Source organism: Aotus nancymaae, unplaced genomic scaffold, assembly GCF_030222135.1.
Source record: "Aotus nancymaae isolate 86718 unplaced genomic scaffold, 86718_ANA_hifiasm-v0.15.2.pri h1tg000040l, whole genome shotgun sequence".
NCBI lineage: Eukaryota > Metazoa > Chordata > Mammalia > Primates > Aotidae > Aotus > Aotus nancymaae.
The window spans coordinates 128,115,623-128,129,225 of record NW_026988454.1 but is presented as its reverse complement, the minus strand read 5'-3'; the positions used below and the strand labels follow the sequence as shown (position 1 = coordinate 128,129,225).

The following is a 13,603-nucleotide window of genomic DNA, read 5'->3' as shown; positions in this document are numbered from 1 at the left end:
TGCAAAGACTAACTGTAAAACAGTGACCACCACCTGGCCGGGAACACAAGAAACACAGGATAGTGTCATCTTCCCCAAATGTCCAACCTGATGCAGTCACTGTTCTGTTTTAAAATCATTGTTGGCTTCCAAGGCATGCAGAGTAAAGTTCAAACACGGCCTGCTAAGCCATCCGACCCCAGCTAACCTTTGCCATGCCTCTCCCTCCTCCCTGCCCACTATCCCTATCAGGTTCCCCGAACACACTGCCCTGCCTTCGAACATGCTGTCCCTTCAGGCGGGGATCCCATGCATCCCTCACAGATCCTCTCAGACAACGCCTCCTTTGAGGTTAGGCGCTCCCTCGGGCTTCCTTTATTGCCTTCGTTGCTCTGCACTGTGATTACTTGTGTCTGTTGGGACTCTGTGTCTTATTTAGCGAACTCAGCACAGGCTTTGGCATTTCCAAAGAGGTGCCACCATTTGATGATCACACCCTGACTTTGGTGCCACACACACTCTTTCACTTATTTAACACAATGATCCTGAGATGTAGACTTCTTCCCCACTGAACAGGAAGGAGCACGGATGGTAATCTGTCCAAGATCAAAGAGCTGGTCAACAGCGGAGCAGAGACCCGCATCCTGGGCTAATTCCCAACATTCGTATCTTCTGTTACACCAGAGAGCCTTCGGATGAATGACCGTCCTTCCCTTTTCTGAATTCCTTTTTTTAAAAAATTACTATTTTTTTCAGTCTCCATAGAGACTGTCAAAAATTGCCAATGCCAACTATATTGCAAGTCGTCATTGGCAGGGTATTGGGAAAAGTTTTAAATTAGCAATAATCGCACCTCGGATAAACCTCATTGGCTACGATACTGCCACTGCACAAAGCTCCCTTTTCTGAATTTCTTATCTCCATCCCCTTCTTCCATGGTCCTCCCACCCGAGCTCTCTCTGATATTGCTCCTTCCTACTTCACATCCCCCAAGTGGCTTACTTTTCCCAGGCTGTCATCTCTCTCATTTTGTGCCATCTGTCACCAATCAGGTGCCTCTGTGAGGACTGTGTGTCCTAGGTTTAGCACATTCCTGGTATTCAGAACACAGAACATGGAACCTCATGGCTGCATCTTCACATGCTGAGATGTTAGCTGGGTGTCACAAGATCAAGGACAGAAAATAAACCCTTCCCCGCCGAAATCTGCTGGGAACCAGACAGCAAGCAATGCCATGGCTTGTAACACCAGGCTTTCTTGGAACAGTTATCAGGTCTTCATAGATGGAAGCCAGCCTGACTCGGGATGAGCAGGAATTCTACCAACTCGAACTGGCTTAGACGGTCAGAGCTACCACCCGGCATGTCGACAAAGGATAGAGGAAGTGCAAAGCTGGTCCCCACAATGTTAGGAGCTGCACTGGTGTCCTTTGGGCTGATTTCCTCTCTCCACCCATGTCCAAAGTTTTGGAGCATCTCTTTAGATTTCTCTCTCTCTAGCCAGAAGTCCTGCAGGCCATTGGAAGACCAGACTGCAGAAAGGTAATCCTGAACCTTGCCATTTACCCTCTGAGAATGAAACAGAATCATCATGTAAATACGATGATGGACCAGCTTTAGAATGGTCCATAATGATCTGACATGGGCGAGTGGGGTGTTTCCAGAACACTCATATCTCAATTAGAGGTGGCCAGTTGAGGGTTTCCTGAGTACATCACCAGTTTCAGCATGTATGAGCTCATAACCTCACCATACACACTAAATCTGGCAAAAGAAAGAATCCTTTGATGGAGGAAGGAAGGGTGATCATCATGGAATGAACAGAGGAAGGCTGCAGAATCAGAATTTTAAGGGGAATAGGTTCCCTGACCAACTGATAGGGAATTTGTCCTGTGGTGAAATGAAGTCAAGAGGCTGTTGCTGCTCAGTAACCAACACTGTGTGTGTGTGTGTTTTTTTTTTTTTGGCTTCCCACACAGCCAGCCAGTACACAAACCAGGTCACTTTGATGTTTACCATCATATAAATGAACCAATTATTGGCTGGATGCAGTGGCTCAGATCTGTAATCCCAGCATTTTGGGGGGCCGAGGCGGGTGGATCACGAGGTCAGGAGTTCAAGACCAGCCTGGCTAAGATAGTGGAACCCCGTCTCTACCAAAAATACAAAAATTAGCCAGGCATGGTGACAGGTGCCTGTAATCCCAGCTACTCAGGAGCCTGAGGTAGAGAATTGCTTGAACCCGGGAGGTGGAGGCTGCAGTGAGCCGAGATTGTGCCACTGCACTCCAGCCTGGGCAACAAAGCAAAGCTCTGTCTCTAAATTATTAAATAAACCAACCAACCGATTATCATCATCTGGGCACAGAGATTTGTGTCTTGTCCTGGAAGTGACTCTCTTTCACTGACTCCATCAGGTTCCTTGGCTTATGCTTGACCAGTGATGCTGCCAACAGTCCTATACTAGAAGCCAGCTCGTCTTGGGGGAATGGATGTTTCTGACTTATAGGCTGTTCATTGTTGTTTATCCCCCTCTGCATTTCCAGGTGCACTCGAGTTTGCAGAGCCTCAGACATGGTATCACAACAGCTTCCAGACTGCTCCAATCCAGGCTCTCCTGAGACATGGCTGATGCCACATGACTGCCCTGTTCAGGTCCATGCCAAGCATAAAACCAAACTTTCTGGCTTTGTGGCTTTCCATTATTTGATCTCACCAGACTTTATTTTCCATTACAGCTCAAACTGTTCCTTCCTTTTGGGACCACGGGACACAGCTCACTTAATCCTGCTCTCCCACTGGTGACACCCACCCACTCTGCCTGCAAGCCCTACCACTACACATCTTCAAAAAATGGCTCCACCCTTCCTGATTCCACCCCACACAGAGGAAAGCAGCTTCTTGTGATGCTTCCTTATTCTGGATGTGGCTCACTTCTTTCCCCTTCCAGTTCCTTTGGGCCCCCTATAAAGCCTCCTTGGCTAAGAGCAACAGGCCCTCTCTCCTTAGCACTGGGCACTGACTGTCTAACTAGGGCTCTCTCTGAATGTGCATTTCTCACCTGAATGCCCTGCACACCAAATCTTCCATGGGGCCACCCTTGACTTCTAGGGCAATTCCCAAGAATCCAGCAGAGTGGGGAAACGAAGACTGACATGAAGGACTCAAGGGAAACCTCTGGAAAGAAGAGACCAGACACTAAAAGGGATGTGTGTGAAATACTGGTTTTTATTGGTTGGCACAAGATTACAACCTACAATTTCAATGCCCTTCCCTCCCACACAGCTCAAATGGAAGGAAACTCATTAACACATAGAAAGGAACGACAGGCTCACAGGTTTAAGCATTTGTTTTTACAAAAAGGAGTGGGATGTGGGGGTGGTCAAGTTTTATGGGTAGTAACAACATTGTCTCTAGATTGCAGGGGGTAAGTCTGCCTGGCCCCCGATGCTGGTACCACATAAGGGACACATTAGTAAAGTAGGGAAAGGGTTATATGTGTGGCTGGCCTGCTCGTAGGAGAGGAAGGTGGGATGGTATCTGCTGTGTACCTGACTTGGACCAAACCTGGGGCTGGACTGGTACCCCTTGCTCCTCAGCCCTCCTCCACAACCTGACTGTACTGCCAGCCGCACCCATGGGAAGGAGGTGTGAAGGAAGCCTGAGAACATCCGCCTTGAGAAAAAAAACTATTTCCTTCCGCCTTCTCTGGACCAAATTCCACTCCCCTCAGCTCCAGAGAGCACTGCAAAAATCTTCCTTAGAAATGCTGTGAAGACACGGGGAAGAGGCCAGCCCAGACAGGTGGTCCTGAGCAGGCTGGAAGAAAAGCTTGACTTTCCATGCAGTACCAAGCAAGGTTGTTTTGGAGAAAAGCAAACAAACCAAAAACGGAAACCAAGACCATTTACCCACGGGTTGGGTAGCTCCTAAATCCTGGAGAGCATTTGGATTGGGGGTAAGGGCAATTTTACTCCAGCTCTTTGTTTCATAACCCACACCAGGTGCCAAGAGGTTTTAGGACCACAACTGACCTCTCTTTCCCTATAAGCACCATTCTTTGGATTCCCAGTTTTGTTGAGCTCATTTGGGGTCATCCTTGCCATCCTCTTCAAAAATGACTCAGCCTCTTGGTTGTTCCATTTTCTACCCCTTTCTACCATTATGAACAAACTGTCTAAACAGGAGATCCATATATGCTCTCATCCTGCAGCCCAAGGGATCAGGTGACCTAGTGATGAGAAGCTAACTTATTTGCTTTCCTGGGTGGTCCTGATGGAAAGGAACAGCAGCAGAGTTCTGGTGGGATAGAGCACTCTAGTCTGAGCCACTGTGTGATTGCCCAGGGGACTGGTCCCTGGGCACATGGGCCCCTGGCTCTGTCTCAGTTCCAGAGACATTACTCAACTTGGCTATTTAAGCCTCAGCTAAAACATATGAGCATGAGGGAAAAGGGACAAGAAATACTTTTGTCCTCTGGAAAAACTTAATACATCTCGGCTACTTTGCCTCTGAACCCACAGGGTTCCCTGGAAACACCTGCTGAACCTGGCCAAGAGGAGACTGTATCTGGATGGTACACCTGTAACCGGAGAAAGCACACTGGTTTATCGCTTTTAAAACTGAGATGGTCCCGGGGATGTTAACCTTCCTGCTGCTGATGGTAGATGAGTGAAGTAAAGGTGCTCATGTGAGAAAACTCCTTAAAAACCCTTAAGCTGTTTGAAGACTACACACCACAGCTGAGCAAACCAAGGCGGGGCCTCACTGCCTCCTCAGAGCCCATCCCTGACCATGTCATTGGATAGGATAGAAGACAGTCTTTGAAATGGAGGCTGGGTTGGCAAAAGTAAGTAGAGATGCTACTGCTGGCCTTCCACTCCTCCCTCTGACACACCTAAGAGGGTGAGAAACACTTGCTTCAGTTCCATTTACAACCGTCCCCAACAGCCTGAAACACTCTTGACTTCCTTAATAAAGCACATGGAAAACTGGTAAGCCATTTTTCTAACTGAAATTTTACTTATTCTAACCACCAACCTTTTCTTTCATTACCAACCAGTGTGACAGTTTTCAGATCACAAAATAATAGAACGGACCTGACATTTACAAAACTGTACTACACACTTGTTTCTTTTACAGTCGAGTTGGCCGACTGCTTTTCCAACTACTAACGTAAGGCCATGCCACTGGGCCCTGGACGCTGATGTTTCTGTTCCCTGAGCAACACATCTATGTCCATTCACAGATGGAAGTGAAAGGGTGAGATTCTCAGAGGCTAAACAAAATTCTGGTAGTAAATTCGATTTTTGAAGGGAGAGACCCCTTGGAAAATTCAGAACAAAAATGCTCTCTGTCACACAGGGTGAGCAGGCAGGTCTCCGTGAGCTCTAGCTTAGGTACCTGTTATTCCCTTCTGAACTCCTTCATGTTCTTGGGAGGACACAAGCCTCTTGCTCACTAAGCTAAGGCCCTTCAAGTCTCCTTTTTACTTCAGCATTTTGGAAGCTCTCCAAGACTTACCTTCAGATCTGGGGAGGTTCTGTGTGGAGCAGACCTATCCCTTCTTATTCCTGTTCCTAGGTGTCTTCATAATCAGCCTCTAACTTCCCTGGCCTAAGTCCTATCTGTTTTGCTGCTGGACTGAATAAACAAAACTAGATATCCTTTGGACCATTAATTAGTGACACATTTTCTCTACAACAAAGGGAGGTTAAAGACCAAGGTTTATTAATCTGGGAAGGTTTTTTTCGGCAAGACAATACAGAGGCTGAGAGGCTATGTGGATCAGCCACTGCTTTAGCTTACCATCTTCAATTCAGCACCAAAGTGCTCAGGAAGACAGGCTCAGATGAGGATGACTTCTCAAAGGGATTCACAGCCAATCTTACTGGCAAAATGATTTCCCAAAGCTGAGCCACTAGCCCTGCCCTACAGAGAGGGTGTACGTACAGTCTTAAGGCCCAGCATTGGCACTGAGGCATCTTGCTTTTTTCCTAAGGAATTCCACAAAGGCTTAAGAGTTTGAACTAAATGCCTGGCTGGAAGCTCAAGTCCAGGAGAGCTACTTTACTGTACTGTTGAGATGTTGTCTGAAAGGTACAGTCATATAACAAGCAATTTAGTAGCTAATTATTCCAGACAAGAATTAATGTTCTCTGAATCAATGATTAATATAATCTTCACATCTGGCCTGGCTGGGGGGGATGGGGAAGGGGCTCAGGGGCAGGAAAGGGAGGGTGGAAGGATGGGCAGCATATCAGAATGGTAATGAACCTGGCCAAATGGCAATGCTGCTGCTGTTGTATCCTTAAATGCCTATATCCAGGGTTTTAAATGGTGCTTTTTTTGTGTGCTTCCTGATAGGAAGTCAAGTAAGTTTTAGTATCAAGAACTGGGGATATAAACCAAAGGAAACCTAGAGTTATTAAATCATCAACTGCTGGAGGAACAGACTAGATATTAATCTTTTTTGGCCAAAAGCCCTTTCTTCAGCATTCTGAGTTAACGCGGCTTCCTTATAAGCTCCCCTCCCCAGGTGGAGTCTTATTTTCTAAGACAAGCTCAAACTCAGCAAATTATCACTGTAAACAAAGCTTCAGGGAAGAGACATGACTCTCACTTCAAAAGCTTCATGTCAGAAACAGCCAAAATCATGTGACCAACAGCCTCAGCTCAAGTAGTGTGCCCAAATTATCACAAAATAGGATTCCCTTCCTATTTATTAATTTTTAAGGGAACTAGGAAGACAAACTGATTAATCTGAATGTGAGAGGTATCATTTTCTCAGATGCTCCAAGTAGGCTTCTCACATCCCTGAAAGGTTATCAGCTAAAGACAAGAGTTTCTGAGGCTAACTGCAAAAACATGGTCAAATGTAAAACCGCCCCCCTTTTAGAGGCAGGGTTTGTGAAGGGCTGCTGGCCTCCAAAAGAGAGCATGCCTAGACTTTCTGGGTTTCTAGGACCTGTGGTGACCTCAACCCAATTGATGCACAGACAACAGTATCTTTTTTTTAATGTTTTTATCTTTATTTTTTAAAGATGGGGTTTCACCATATTGGTCAGGCTGGTCTCGAACTCCTGATCTCAGGTGATCTGCCCACCTCAGCCTCCCAAAGTGCTGGGATTACAGGCGTGAGCCACCGCGCCCGGCAACAGTATCTTTTAGGGATTGCAGCCAATGCTCCCGATTTACTTTTTTTTATGGAATGCTTCACGAATTTGTGTGTCATCCTTGCGCAGGCGCCATGCTAATCTTCTCTGTATCATTCCAATTTTAGTGTATGTGCTGCCGAAGCGAGCACTATTTTTTTTTTAACCTTAAAATCTCAAACATTTCATTTTTAGGTGGTATCTCAAGTGACACAGAAACACAGCTACCCTGGATGGTGAAGTAAGTCTCCACTGCAAAACTCACCACAGAGCACGGAGGATGGCTCTGGGGTGCTCTCACCTGCTCCAGGTTAGGTGGGTGCCCTGATGGAGGCAAGGCTGAGCCACTAACATGGACAGCTACATATCCTGGAAGGCTCTGCAGCCTTGAGGAGACAGGCTCTATCCAACAGGCTCAGAATAAATGACTGCCACCTCACCTGCGTAGTATGAACTGCAGAGCCTCGAGTCTGACCTCTTCCACAGTCTCTAAACTAAGAACCAGAGCCATTGGTGCCCGGTGTAATGCGTTGCGGCCGAGCCGCCTCCGTGACAGACGTAGCCATGAAGGAAGAGAAGGAGCACAGGCTCAAGGAGAAGCGAGCAACTCTGTTAAAGCCCCCTGGAGCCACAGGCAGCAGTGGTGGGACTTCGGAGGACAGTTCCAAGGGGAAAGATAAAACAGGATTGCAACAAGGAGAAGAAAGAGGCGCTGAGCAAGGTGGTAATTTGAAGATTACCTCCCACTTTGACCAAGGAGCAGCTTCAGGAACATCTTCAACCTATGCCTGAACATGATTATTTTGAGTTTTTTTCTAATGATACGAGTCTGTATCCTCATATGTATGCCAGAGCATATATCAACTTTAAAAACCAAGAGGACATTATTTTATTCAGGAATCGCTTTGATGGTTATATATTCCTTGACAATAATGGTCAGGAATATCCTGCTATAGTAGAATTTGCACCTTTTCAAAAAGCTGCAAAAAAGAATAAGAAAAGAGATACCAAAGTCAGGACTATTGATGATGATCCAGAATATACAAAGTTTCTGGAAAGTTATGCCACGGATAATGAGAAAACGACATCTACTCCAGAGACACTGCTAGAGGAAACAGAAGCAAAAAACAGAGAATTAATAGCTAAAAAGACAACCCCACTTTTGGGCTTCCTGAAAAACTAGCAGAGAATGAAAGAAGAAAAGAGAGAAGAAAGGAGGAGAGAAATAGAAAGAAAAAGGCAAAGAGAAGGAGAGGAGGAAATGGAAAGAGAAGAAACGAAAAAGGAAAGATATAGAAAAGCTAAAGAAGATAGACAGAATTCCAGAAAGGGACAAATTAAAGGATGAACCAAAGATTAAGCTGCTCAAGAAGCCAGAAAAAGGAGATTAAAAAGAAAGCCAAGAAATTGGACAAAGAGAATCTCAGTGATGAAAGAGCCAGTGGGCAAAGTTGTACATTGCCCAAGCATTCTGATAGAGAATTTAAAGATGAAAAACCAGAGACCTGAAGATGAGAGCAGCAGAGACTACAGGGAGAGAGGGAAAGGGATTACGAACGAGATCAGGAGAGCATACTCCGAGAAAGAGAGAGGCTGAAGCGGTGAGAAGAGCGCCGTAGGCAGAAGGAATCCTATGAGAAAGAGAAGACTTTTAAGAGAAAAGAAGAAGAAATGAAAAAGGAGAAAGAAACACTTCGGGATAAAGGAAAGAAGGCCGAAAGTACAGAATCAATAGGAAGCTCAGAAAAAACTGAAAAGAAAGAAGAAGTGGTCAAGAGAGATCGAATAAGACACAAGGATCGTCCAGCGATGCAGCTTTACCAACCAGGAGCTCGAAGCCAAAATTGACTCTGTCCCCCTGATGACAGCACCAAGTCTGGTGATTCAGCAGTAGAAAGGAAGCAGGAAAGTGGTATTAGCCATAGAAAAGGAGGAGGAGAGGAGTGGTAAGTACAGATGGCCTTAGGTGTCCTGACTGTCTAGGCAGCCAAAGAGCACACGTTAAGCAATCCAGAATTGCCTTCAGGGCAAAGGAATAGAGAGAAAGGGGGTCGCTGTGCTGGTGGGGTACACTGAAGAGGAGTTAGTCTTGTGTCAAAGCAGGAATATGATCAGAGGTTCAGAATTGGAAGTACAATTTCATTGCTTTTGCAATTTCTACAAATTACTTTTAAAGTGTCAGAAAAAGGTGATGGCGAGGACATGCACTGCAATTTGCAGGGGGGAATATCAAGTGAGGACTTCATCATATGTGGCACGAGAGAAAAGTAAGAGCTGGTTCTGAATCAAAAGCTGTTGTTCGTCCTGAATTGAATTTTCTTAATTTGGGTGGAGCAGAGTCGCTTTGAAGCCTTGTTCCAGTCTAGTTCTATTTCATTGTTGACGATAACTGTTGACTTTGTGTAGTGTAGAAGCAACAAGCATGTCCTTGTAGTACAAGTACAGGGAAGGATAGATCACACTTTCGTTGATGCAAAAAATTTAAATAGTTAATGTTAATTCTGTATCCGATATCCTAAAGTTTTAGGATTAGTTTTTTTGTTTGTTTACATGAGCTTAGCATAAAGAATATTTTTAAACATCTCGTTTTGTCTTCAGCATCTTTTCTATTAAGAGGTAAAATGTAGTCCTTGTTTGATTCTTGACAATTCAGTGTGTGTTTGATCTTAGGTCTCACGATCTGAGCGCATACCATCTCCAGGAAGGAAACTGCACCAATGTCTATTCGTGTTAAATAGCAACTTTTAGTCTCAGCTTGTTTCGTTTTGATGTCAATAAATAGTAACAGATTAAAAACAACAACAACAACAAAAAAAAAAAAACCTAAGAACCAGAAGGGCCATCTGCATTATTTAATCATCATTAAATAATACCCTCCCTCTCCATACCTGCTTAACTGTCTCACAAGTCTCCTGTGTTTTATAAAGATGTGGGCTATTTTCTGAAATGCAGATGGGACTAGGATGAAGCCGTGTTATCAATTACAGCCAACTCTTATTTCTCTTAAAGCAAAAATTCATCCCACTGTGATTTCTCCAGGTATTTCCTGCAATTCTAAATCCACCCTCGATAACAGAGAATATTAAAATCACACAGTTGTGGCAAAAATCACATTGTGGCTATTAAATCCTTTTTGTGAACTAAAAAAAGTAAATCTGGCTTAGGCTAAGCTGTTGTTTTTTAAGATGAGGATGGGGACTTCAACAAAGGCAATAATAAAGTACTAGATGAAAATGTGAAATATGTGAAGGATAATGCGAAACATACATCCAGGTCTAACAAATACCTATTACTTCTCTGGTTAAGAAGGTTTGGCAGGAGCCTCCAATGAGCACTGTATGTGGAGAAAAGGGAAGGGGAAGGAGGAGGATGAACAAATCGGCACAGAATTTTTTTCTTCTTTTAAAAACCACAAAGGGTGACTTTTTTCTTCTAAGCAAGAAAGCCTAAGAGGCATTACATGGGCTGACTCCTAAGAACAAAACAAAATATTTCTTTGCCACAAAGGAACTTGACTATGTAGCAACACATTTACAAAACTACTGCAAAACACCCCCAGAGGGCAGTGACCTACTCTGCTCCCCAGAGGCTGCAAGAAGCAAGGCCTCAAGGGCCTCACTGTTCCATGGGGCTGTACAGCGCAATGCAGAAGGCGGAAATCCTGCTGTGCTGCCACCCTCCAGACCTTCTGCAGACTGAGAGGGAGTGATACTCCCACAGCCTTTGATCCTTCCAGATGGCTCAGCCTAGACCTAGCAGTGAGAGCCCTCTCCATGCAGGGCAGATGGAGTGGTGGACACTTGTGAAAACAAAACACAGTCAATTCACTAACTGTTCCATCCTGTTATGTTTGTTATGAGCAAAAATCAAGATTCCTGTTTCATGGGCTGCACTGTTTCTGGAAGGCTACAAAAAATCTAACATGGTTGATACCTCTTGGCAGCCCTTGTCTCACACACACACACCCACACACACCCAAGGGGAGAGACAGAGAAAATCCTGGTCCATAAGATCACATGACCTTATTAGTGTTTCCCCAATGGCTGTAATTTATAAACTAAAAAAATTTTTAAATCCACTGCTATCTTTTTCTGTCCTGAGTTTCGTAAACTTTAATGGATGCTCTAGTAATAACCAGAATCTAGGACATGCAAATTCACTGTGAGTGAGAGGCTAGGGATCTGCCCTAAACACAGGAACCTGTTTCTACCAAGCCTGAATGAGACCAACACTGGCAGAATTAATGACAAATCAATGTCAATGAAATATTCTGCAAATAGGGTAGTTTTTGTGCTTTCTTTTGCTTCTGTTCTTTGGGGAGATAAAGGTATTGTAACCATGGGTCTAACTAATCTATCATTAAAGGACTATGATGACATCGGTAAAGACAGCCATGGTGTTTACGGTGCCAGGGAGGAAAACACCAATCCCAGATCACCAGAATCCCAGTGCAACAGAAAATAGCACCAGTTTCAACACTTCTGATGTTGGACAAAGCCTCCTTTTGTCAGTTAAGAAAGCATCAGCACAATCTCTCCAGTTAATTGCATTAATAGGAATCCATTCATGTCACTAAACAATACTTGTTGGCACAGTTCACTTTCCTGACCCAAAGACACCAACAACAATCAAAACTGCACTTTTGGGGTAGTATATTGTTACACTAGCCCAGTCAAAACATACTCAGATCATTAAAAAAATGTAAAAATTACTGTTAGTACTGCAGTTCTGTTTTATTTTCTTATTTATTTATTGAGACAGAGTCTTGATCTGTTGCCCAGGCTGGAGTGCAGTGGCATGATCTTGGCTCACTGCAACCTTCACCTCCCAGGTTCAAATGATTCCCATGGCTCAGCCTCCCAAGTAGCTGGGATTACAGGTGTGCACCATCACATCCGGCGAATTTTTGTATTTCTACTAGAGACGGGGTTTCACCATGTTGGCCAGGCTGGTATCCAACTCCTGGCCTCAAGTGATCCACCTGCCTTGGCCTCTCAAAGTGCTAGGATTACAGGCATGAGCCACTGCACCTGGCCCTGTAGTTCCTTTTTAAAGAGTACTGACTATTTTCCTGCAAAGTACTTTCAAATCCATACCATAAAGGTAGAATTTATCTGGAAGAATGTGTTTCTTGAATTTCACTTAGCATGTGGTTAAATCTACTTTATTTTCCCCTTTATTTATTTGAACAGAACTTCAGAATGCTTTAAGTGAGGATAAGAAACTGTGTTCATTTTTAAGAAGAATGTGTGAATAGCAAGTTGGCATTCAGACTCAAGCCCCATGGTGCTGTTCTTATCCAATGGGACCTTTCCCTGGGGATGTAATTCCTTTCCTAGAGGTATCATAGATTACAACTGCTCTTTGGCCCTGTGTTTCAAGACTGGGAGAGAGGATATAAACTAAGAATAGAGAGCAAAATTTAAAGTTCACCAAATGATGTTCCCAAAAGTGCTGAACACAAAGTGACACAGGGCTACAAGATACATACATTTCTTTCAGTGGGACGGAAAAGTAAAAGCTTTTCTAAGTTTGAGTGCTTTATTGGAATTTTTACATAAGGAGAACTACGATTTTAATTTCACATCTTGGCTAAGGAGATGCCACTGGAGTACTGAGACAATCTTCTGTCCTAAGCCAGGAATCAATCAGTGTACCACTTTTTATCCCTCAATCTCAAGACCCTCTTACTTCCCAACCAAACAATACAACTGGCAAATGAAGCCAGCATGAAACCTGTATTAAAAAACCAAAGAGTCTGCAGTGAGACAGTGTATTATGTAGCCACTCTAATAAATGATTACGTGGCTTCCCATGTGGACCTTTCACATCCTGGGGGGAGATGGGAGACCAATTTAATAGCTCTGAGCATGCTCCATGATGCAATTACAAGTGCCGCACCATTACAAAGACTAGCAAGCACGTGAATTTCCCCCACATACTTTTCAGGAACGCAGTTACCCAGTGTGGGGACAGGACTGCATCAGTGCACCTGCAAAGTATAGTTGGATGCTTCAGAGCACAAGGATGATATCCAGGTCAGCACAGTGTAAGGCATATATGGACAGGAAGAGAGGCCATTGTTGGCAATAAGTAGCATTATGGAAAAGATTCCAAACCAGCAGGACAGAAACAGTGCCTGATGCTCCAGTTTTTTAGATAAGTAATCCCAAGAATCCAGTTCACCCTACTGTCAACATGTGGGACAGAATTCAATTTCTATCACTGTTTTTCCAGATCTGGGCTGAGGCCATTTGCTCCTAACTTGGTTTAGAGAAAAAAAAAAAAAACAACTTTCTTCTGGTTTCCTTCTTGGCATGGAAATACAGCGTAAAGTAGGAAAGGCCATGAGTCCTGGAAGCACTATGAAGGTAGCTAAACTCTTCCCATACCTATGTAACTACAGTCAATGGCTAGGAAACAAAAAGAGGACAGGGAAACCTCCCCAGCTATTAGCATCAAAAACAAAAAG

General features: G+C 44.2%; 2 non-coding genes and 1 pseudogene across 2 annotated transcripts; 1 reads left to right on the top strand and 2 right to left on the bottom strand.

Annotated features, from left to right (window-relative positions):
• Positions 1-735: 735 nt before the first annotated feature.
• Positions 736-877, bottom strand: LOC135268436 (U4 spliceosomal RNA). Its single transcript, XR_010336765.1, has one exon. It is a non-coding gene; the product is annotated as a U4 spliceosomal RNA (small nuclear RNA).
• A 6,299-nt stretch (positions 878-7,176) lies between these two features.
• LOC135268492 (U6 spliceosomal RNA) lies at positions 7,177-7,283 on the bottom strand. The gene has a single exon (XR_010336808.1). It is a non-coding gene; the product is annotated as a U6 spliceosomal RNA (small nuclear RNA).
• Positions 7,284-7,571: 288 nt separating this feature from the next.
• Positions 7,572-8,895, top strand: LOC105723541 (regulator of nonsense transcripts 3B-like; annotated as a pseudogene).
• Positions 8,896-13,603: the final 4,708 nt, after the last annotated feature.